The following is a 9,500-nucleotide window of genomic DNA, read 5'->3' as shown; positions in this document are numbered from 1 at the left end:
TGGGGGGAAGGGTAAACACGCCCACTCATCCAACTGCCCCCCCCCTGATCGGCGCGCTGTCCAACCAAGTTCCTACCTGCCCACTCCGAAGGAACGTGTTAGGGCACCACGGGGTGAGCAGCCCCTCCCCACCCAGCCCCACCCCTCCCACCCCCCACCCTCCCCACCCAGCCCACCCTCCCCACCAGCCCCACCCTCCCCACCCAGCCCCACCCTCCCCACCCAGCTCCTCCCTGCACGACGGACGGACAAAATAATCCCCTGTGGGCTGGTGTAACCAGGAGGTTACTACCAGTAAAAATACAAATAAAATAACGACGATGTCATTATTTCAATTCATGTGCGCATACAGCGGGAATATGAATTATAATTCACTTCTCAACATTCCTAAGAATGTAAAACATTAAGTTATCATCATACCTAAAATCGGGGCAAAATGTTTCCCAGTTTACCAGAAACCTCAGCCTGGATCTGCCCTTGGGGTTTGGGGGTGGGGCCGCCCATTGGGTGGTTGGCGAGGGCGTTGCCAGTTGCTGGCAGCAGCTGCTCCAGGGCCGCTCCTCTCACTGAGTGCAAATTCATTTTGGTAAAAGCGATTTTCTGCTCACGTTTTGAGCGAAAATTGGTGAACACAACGACGCGTCCTTCCGGGTTATAAACAGCTCATTTTTTAGTATTCACATCAATAGGGAATCCAGTAAGTCAATACTTATAATAATAATGTAATAATTACACAACAATTGCGCATTTGCAACAAACATAAGGCAAACCGCGTGTTTACATTGTTTCATTCACTCTCACAGGTGAGAAAAAATAAAAGTTTGCAAAACTAATTTTCGATTGAAACTTTTCGTTTACTTTCTTCCCGACAGAAAGGAAACTCCAACAGCTATTAGAATGATGAAGGTGATTTACAATTTTTCATTCTTTATTTGCAGGTTTGTTATACATTACTCTCGGAGAAGCGAAAATTACATTCGGTACGTCACATTCCGTAATTTTAGTTCATTCAGATGAATCCAGAAGAGTCGCAGACGAAAGAAGACGTCGATTAAACGGAGGAAGACGGCAGAGGTGGCGTCATCGACAAAGTCACAACACAGTGGATCGTTTACGACGTGAAAATACCCGTCACGTGACGGGCAATTACGCGATGCTCCTCACCAGGACTAAAGCGGGAAGTTATTTTTCCCCAATTACATTCCTTAAATAATGATCAAATAGAGCAAGTCAAGATCTATAAGTATCTTGGGGTCATCCTTGATTCAAAACTGAATTTTGAAGATCACATTGATTATATTGTAAAAAGACAAAATAGGTTTTCTGTATCGACACAAGCACTGCTTCCCCCCTATGTTCCGTTTGGAATTGATAAAAGCTACCGTACTGTCTCTACTTGATTACTGTGACAGCGTGTATAAATCAGCCCCAAGTACTGCACTGAAGAAGCTTGACTCAATGTATCACCCGGCCTTAAGATTTGCACTGAACTGCCCATATAGGACTCACCACTGTGATCTCTACATTGGGTCAAACTTAACATCTCTTAATGTTCGACGGCTTGTGCACCAGATCTTTTTGATTCATAATGTACTTACAAAAAAATCCGCAGATTATCTGCGGGATCTCCTCTCAGTTTCAAAGAACAAATTTGACCTAAGGTCTTCGCTCATTTACCAACTTCAGATTCCTATTGCCGTACAAATACTGGAGGAAGGGCCTTTTCTATTGATGCCCCCAGGGTCTGGAATGCTATTGCCAATAAACTGCAACTTGAATCACTACCTATGATATCTTCACTCAAAACTGCTCTAGAGGAGATGTACACCCCGAGCTGCCACTGCTATTTAGTGGCCTAAAATAAAATGTTTCACTCCGGACTTGCATCCCACTGGGATTTTTGCACACAGCGTTGGTGTACGGTGCTTTTTCTGCAATGTTTTGCCGTCTTTTTTGGATTTTCTGTTTGCAAATAGTCACATAGTCACTTTAAGATGTTTTCTTGTTCATGTTTTTTTGTTTGTTGTGGTTGCACCCGATTCAAGAGCCGAATGGCTCACAGGGCTATACCTAATAAATGAACTTGAACTTGATGTTATTATTAATATCTATTTTTCTTCTTCATTTTCAGATGACATTGAAAAAATGGACAGGAAATTGACCAGAGACGAACGAGTTTGATTGTCATTCGTATGCAAAAAAGGCAGCTGTGATTGCTCATTCGTACATCGTGCATCAATGTAAACAGAAGTCAGTTTTAACATTTGTTAAAACAAACAACATAATGCTTTCTAACTGTTAAAATAAAAATGATGACACTATGTGGCATCACTTTTGGGCTACCCTCTATAGGTGACGTTATGAAGGGCCAATTGTGATGTGCTTTGCAGAAAGGCCATTGCCTGAAACGTCGCTTTTTTATATATAACCACAGATTATATATTTATTACACATTATTATCGGAATCAGAATAGATATTTAGACTGGAGGAATCCGATGAGTTATAAAGCTCTTTCGTATAGGTGTCCAGTTGGGGCAGGTAAGAATGTTACAACAACGAACAATATCAACACATGATAGGAGTGCAAAATACAGGTTGGCCCAAAAGTTTCATTCATCGTGCCACTGAAATTGCAACGTTTTAATCATTTAGTCTAAAAGTTAACATTTTTTTGTTATTATAATTAATACCATGACAAAACAATCCTCTGTGATTTGTTTAAATAAATCAATAAGATCTGTGTGTCCTAACTTGTGGGCCCCCTCTATCGGCGACGGTATGAAAGGGCAAACAACTGTGATGTGCTCTGCAGACGGATCATTGCCTGAAACGTCACCTATCATTATCCAATACCCACCCCAGTGTACTCCCAGCGTTGTGGTTGGTTTAGCGGCCCCGCCGCCGCCTGCGCGGCTCCCGTCAGTTCCGGCACGGCGACCCGCGCCGTGCCTCGGGCTTCATCCGGGGAGGGGGTCCCGGGCACAGCCCCGCGGGATCCCTCGGGGGTGTCGCATCTGCAAGAAGGAAAGCACAGCGATCACATTTCGTACTTCTGGGTCTACATTTCCCATTATAGATAAAACATGGCCCCAGCCAGCACCCGTCGTGCCACCATTAACCAGAAAGATTTTGCTCCACATTGAAGTATGAAGCTCAAATTCGAGAATAATGTGATGTGCCTGTCACGTTGTCTGATAGGTGTTTTAAGCTCCCCGTGTTACTCATGATGGGCAACAGCAGTGGCTCCAAAGTGGCCTTGCGTTGGTGGCTGCCACCCTAACGAGAAGTCACGAGGTCGCGTGGTCGCACACTCACCTTGGGGTGCAGGCAGCACAGACACTGATGTTCTCGCGTGCTGTAGCTGGCACCAGGGAGGGTTCAGGCCGGCCATGGGGAATGCAGCTGGGTTGCGTGTAGAGCCTCTCGTCGGCCGCCACCAGCACCTCGTTGGACGAGGTGGGGGCCAAGACCGTGAGGTCGTTACCGGACGAGGTGCCCTCTGCTCCAGCTGCCACAGTCATGGTTGGGCCCTGCCACAGCAACGCAGTCAACACATCCACAATTAATCCTCCCATCCGGACTGGCATCCCAACACACGTGAGACTGAATTATCTCCAAAATGAATCAAATTAAGTCCATGAACCGATAAGTGATCTGCATTAAATGTCTCTGAAATATATATAGACGATTGATTTTTAGAGGAACCCCAAACTGACAAAATATTCAAAGAAGTTGCCATTGACTAAAGACGAACGAGTTCAGTTCGTTGTTATGCATGCAAAAAAGGTAGCTGTAATTTAAAAAAGGTGCTAAATGCATTTCAAAATGGTAATGGATATCAGTTTTAACATTTGTTGAAATTAAACTCAATGACCCTTTGTGATTTGTTAAGATAAATACAATAACTTTGCGTGTCCTGACTTTTGGGCCACCCTCTACAGGCCACGTTATAAAAGGGTCTAACAACTGTTGACGTGCTCTGGCACAGGACATTGCAGTCGCCCGATCCGCGATAGATCAAAACAATTCCCCCCCCCCGTGCACTCCCAGCGTTGTGATTGGCTGAGTGGCGCCAGCGGGCCCCGCCCCGCCCGCCACCCGGGGCCCCGCCCCCTCACCTGAGGCTCCGCCCCCAGACGCGGCCCCGCCGCCGCCTGCGCGGCTCCCGTCAGCTCCGGCACGGCGACCCGCGCCGCGCCTCGGGCTTCATCCGGGGAGGGGGTCCCGGGCACAGCCCCGCGGGATCCCTCGCGGGGGTCGCCAACTGCAAGAAGAAGGAGAAGCACAGCGATCACATGTTACACTGCGGACAACACACGGCTCTTTTCCCACTGGAGACAGACATGGGCCTTCTGAAGAACTAAATAGTCCAGTGGGCGTCACCTGGTTTAATAAAAAAAAGAGTGGAGCTCATTTCGTTTTCGGGATTAGCTTACTTTTCTCATACTTTTCACCTGTTGTTATTGGGGTAATTTTCTGAACCCGTTCAAACGAGCTTCATAGCTCATCGGATTTATCCACGATGAATAAAGTTCATGATTTTGAATTGGTGAGTGAAGGTTGGTAACTTACGGGTGGTCCATTGCCCCCCCCCCGTGTGACGGTTGGTCGCTCACGGGGGTCCTTGCCCCCCCCCCCCCCCATGCCCCTTCCCCGTGAGTGACGGTTGGTCGCTCAGGGGGTCCTTTGCCCCCCCCCCATTGCCCCCCCCCCCGTGTGACAGTTGGTCGCTCAGGGGGGTCCTTTGCCCCCCCCCCCCCATTGCCCTTCCCCGTGAGTGACGGTTGTCAACGCGACCGCTTCACCCCGACACGAAACGGCCTACAACGACCACTTGGCCCAACCCCAAACCCCACACGCAGAGCGATCTTTCAAGTTGTGCTGGTTGGCTGGCCGCTCGGCTTTCGAGCCTTTCGAGTGACTATTTATCGCGAGATTGGTTTTAAAGCGACCAACACGCAATGAAACCATACGGGTGTGCTGCTGCTGCTGCTGCGTGGGCAGTGGTGAACAGGTTGCACCAGAACACAACCACTCAGCACGATCCGTGTCGATAGCGACACTGCGGCCTCCACAGGTTGCAGTGGTGCACGTGGGTCATGGCCCCACTTCAACAGCGCCATCTATTCTATGTTTCCCTTCGCAGCAGTGCTGTTGACGTGCTGTCGACTTATGTCACGTCGTCTTCTGACCAAATATGGACGATAATACTTTAACGATTTTTACCTCATCTATATACAAAAACGGTACATTATTGAATGTGTCTGTTCGAAATGTTTAACATACTTCCCAACATGCAACAAACTTGATATTTGGATGTGGGTAACTTCCAGACAGTACGCAATGGAAAAAAATATAAAATAGAGTTTTGTATTTGGGGGGGGCACAATAATGATACATTTTGCACGGCCAGGGAGCGGTGACGTCACGCAGTGTGCCTAGTGACGTCACGCAGTGTGCATACTGACGTCACGCACCCCCCCCCACCCTCCGTGTATTAATCCAAGACAATAATCCAGTCCCGGGCGACGCGGGTAGTAAAGCTAGTACATATTAATTCTAGAATCTAGTACAATATAATTAGAGTCACGTAGGTATACATTTTATAAATTAAATCACGACGTTTCGGGCGCAAACACAGTGTCCGTCATCAGGTGGGACAACCACAGCAAGAAACAATTGCTGAGTCCGTGACTTTACCGAAAGAACCCAAGAGTATGGATCCCTGCAGTGACGAAAACTTCAAATCTAGAATATAAATAAGCATTGAGCTTATTCTACTGTGCTGCCTGTCTCGTATGTGGTGTGCGTGTGTGCGTGTGCAGGGAAGAAATTGACATTTTTGGGGTAAAAATGTTGATAATTTCCCTTTAAAAGTCCGACGCTCACTTTGGGGAAGCTCTCGTGGCATAATCGGTCGATGGGATTCTCAGGTTGTTGAAAGTGTCGCCGCTGTTCACGTTCAAGAGAGCAGGGACGACGCAGAATCACACAAACACGTCTGCTCTTCTCGCCGTGCTGGAGTTCTGTGCCCGTCACGGGCCTCACGTGACCGTCGTGTCCCTTGGCAACGACCACGATCATCAACATGGCGACATTCAAACTCGGCACGTGGTCCCTCGTCATCGTTACAACGTTGGAGACGCGAGAGGCACGTGGGGGGCACGGGGAGGAGAGGGGCTCGTGGGGAGCACGAGGGGGGGCTCGTGCCATCTCCCCCCCCCCCGTGAGTGACCAACCGTCACCCCGTGAGTGACGGTTGGTCACTCACGGGGGGTCCACGACCCCGTGAGTGACGGTGGTCAACGCGACCGCTTCACCCCGACACGAATCACGGCCTAAAACGACCACTTGGCAGAACAAAACCACACGCACGCAGAGGGATCTTGAGCAGTGCTCTGAGTTGTTGGCCGCTCGGCGTTTTGGGCCTCTCCACTCAGCAGCTGCGACCCAAATCGACGTGGATCGGGGGCTCAGGGGACGCGTGGCGAGGGTGGAACGAGAGGCCTCGAGAGTGAAGAAGAAGCGAGGGGGAGAGCGAGGCGAGCTTGGGGTGAGACTCTGAGCGGCAGAAGGCGAAGAAGACGTGGAGTGGGGAACACGCGCAGGGTGAGGACATCATCATCATCCACATGATCTTCGTCCACATTATCATCCACATCAACTTCATCCACATCATCATCACCATCCACATGATCATCTGCATCATCGACATCATCATCCACATAATTGTCCACATCATCATCCACATCATGATGGTCCACATCATCAACATTATTTTCCACATCTTCATGTTCTTGGTTCTTACGGTAATGTTACGTAGATAAAAAATAAGAAAAAAATATAAATAAAAATGTAATTAAACATTTCATGATAAAATTATACATTGAAAATAATAGCGAAAAATCCAAAATAAAAATTAAAAATAGTAAAATAAAAAATGAATGGAAAATAATAAAAGCAAAAAATCCACGACGGTTCCATCGCAACACAAGTGGTCTTCATCGCTTCATCGCTTGATGAAGACGGCTTGTGTTGCGATCGAAACGTCGTGGGTTTTTTGCTTTTATTATTTTCAATTTATTTACTTTTTTTATTTAAAAATATTTAACTCTTTAATTTTCATTTTTATTGTGAGAGAGCGCCGACGGTTTAGGGGTAGGCCCTCATCCAGCAGTTGATTAATCCACGCGTTGCCGGCGTGACGAGGTTTGGTCACACAGCCACACCCACACGGTACGTGAGAGGCGTTCATCCAGCAGTGGATTGAACAAGCCGCGTAGATGTCAATGTATGGGGTGCGTAATGCAGGTGTCCGTGTGTGCATCTGTGTGTGTGCGTTGGGTGTTTGATTGACGTTTCTCTCACAGCTGATGTTGCAACAATCTTCCTGCTGAATATTTGACCATCTGGTCATACAGGACTCGGATTATCGCCATAGTGCGGTGTTGTCTGTACGATACCCGTTGAATCAAAGTAGAGTACAAAATATATGGCTGCTATAAATGTCCACACGATGATAAGCCACTTGGTTGAGCTATCATTTGTGATGGCCAAAGTCGCTTCCGATAAAAGAGCTCCGCAGCTCAGTGCGCCTTACCTGGCGGAATAAAAATAGTTGACTAAGTTGAGTGCGATGACGCAGCAGCTGCAGGCGCAGCCCTGCAATTGCTTGCTCGCTCCACTGTTGACGGACCGGCCTCCACCTTCAGCGAGCTCGAGAGTCTCTCCTCTAGAGGGATGTCTCTGTCCGGCTCTCCCACCACGGCCAGAGCGACTCGAAGAGGCGGGGTGCCCACACTTTACCCCACCGCGCCTTGGCGCGCTGCTGGGTGGGCAGAGGCGGCCGGGGGCGGGAGGGAGGTGAATACACGTGGCCCCATCGTCTCGACTGTCAGCGAGTACCTCTGATTATTATTCTTATTACTCTTCTCACCGTGGTCAATAGTAGCTCTGTATCCTATAATGCTGCTCTCTGTTGTGTGTAACGTGCAAGGTTTGCAGAAGTGTGTAACTCTGTGCAGTGTGCTCAAATGTGCATTCACGTGTTCATTGGAGAAACTTCGCCCCTTGTTAATGTGTCAGTGTTTATGTCTCCTAGAAGTGATATTTTGGATGTCATAGACGGTCCCTTTAATTTTAAACTAATGTTTACTTCAACGGCTTCAATATAATTTAATTATCATCATGATGATGATTAAAATATAAAAGTCTTCATACCCTTTCCGACAATAACACAGGAGGTGTTACGAAGCGCAAACACCAAATAGACACCCCGACTACAGGGCATCGAGTCTGCATTGACCACACGTCGCGCTTGTGGTCAAGCATCCAAAGCGACGTGCTCTGATGATGCACGCCTTGTCCCTGACACGACAATAGCCTCCAGCAGAGACGTCCTCCTTCATGTCCTTGACCCACCCACCAGTTGTCAGGCCAGAGAACAACGACACGAGGAGGCGAACGGCAGCACAGAGGCGATGCAAACACCAATCCGTGAATGTGCGGCTAATGCAGACTCGACGCCTTGCAATCGGTGAGTCCATTTGGTGTTTGGGTGTCTTGACACCTCCTGCGTTATTTCCGGAAAGGGTAAAACGCCTCTCTTCTGCCGACATCGCCATGTCGATACCGGCAACACAACTGGTCCCGTGGATGGTTAGCTCGTGATGTATATAGTGTATGCGGAGAGACAGATATGAAAGAGACTACGCCACTTGATCTGTTTCTATTCGATAAGCTCCTACCACTGTGAGGCAGTCGAGGCGTTCACTTGTGTGGGGTGCCACGGTGGCGAGGAGATGTTGACTTCCTCGCCTGGTATACAGGAGGTCGTGGGTTCGGTTCCGATTCTGACGCCTGTTGTATATTTGGAGTTTGCGGTGTCTCTCTTCCCGTGATCGCGTGGATTTGTCTCCAGGTCCTCCGGTTTTCCCTCTACATTTAACAAACACGCGTCTCTTATTTTATTTGTGTCTGCAATAAATGTCTCCGTGATAAGCCACTTCGTTGAGATATCATTTGTGATAGCCAGGTCGCTGTTGAAAAAACAAAATCTACATAGCTAGTGGGGCCTTACCTGGTAATTTTAAATATAAATACTTTAGTTTAGTTGTAATCTCAACCAGCACTGCTTCGCATTGAGCTGCATGCGACTGCACTGGCAGTGGTCTGTCTACAGACACAGGACTCACGAGGTGGTCTTGCAGTCACGTCAGCTCATTTTCCCTCGAGCAAGAGACGACGGTGGTTGACTGTACGGTCCACAGCTTGAGTCGCGCTGTGGCTGGTCTTTAATGTACCTCTCTCTCTGCGAGTCTCTTATGGGTCTCTACGAGTCTCCATGTAGCACAACGTGTGTGGGTTTGCTCTACGGTCCACAGCTTGAGTTGCATGACCACAGTCGCACTCCTGCTGCTGCGTGTTGCGTCTCGTCTCTAATGTTCCATTCGTTAAAACGTGCGCATCGTTCCGTTGATGTTCTGGTGGGTTCATGGTG

The 9,500-nt window shown here is 48.3% G+C and overlaps 1 protein-coding gene across 1 annotated transcript in view; it reads left to right on the top strand.

Moving 5' to 3' along the window:
- Positions 1–6,295: 6,295 nt before the first annotated feature.
- LOC133340807 (zinc finger and BTB domain-containing protein 46-like) overlaps positions 6,296–9,500 on the top strand; it is a 134,718-nt gene continuing 131,513 nt past the window's right edge. Inside the window, exon 1 of the mRNA XM_061549215.1 lies at positions 6,296–6,610. The gene's annotated coding sequence lies outside the window, so the exon portion shown is untranslated. The remainder of the gene's footprint in view (positions 6,611–9,500) is intronic.

This window comes from Lethenteron reissneri, chromosome 10 (assembly GCF_015708825.2).
Source record: "Lethenteron reissneri isolate LAM-NWPU_2019-01 chromosome 10, ASM1570882v1, whole genome shotgun sequence".
In the NCBI taxonomy this organism is placed as follows: Eukaryota; Metazoa; Chordata; class Hyperoartia; order Petromyzontiformes; family Petromyzontidae; genus Lethenteron; species Lethenteron reissneri.
Note: the sequence above shows the minus strand (reverse complement) of the source record. Positions and strands in the feature narration are given on the sequence as shown.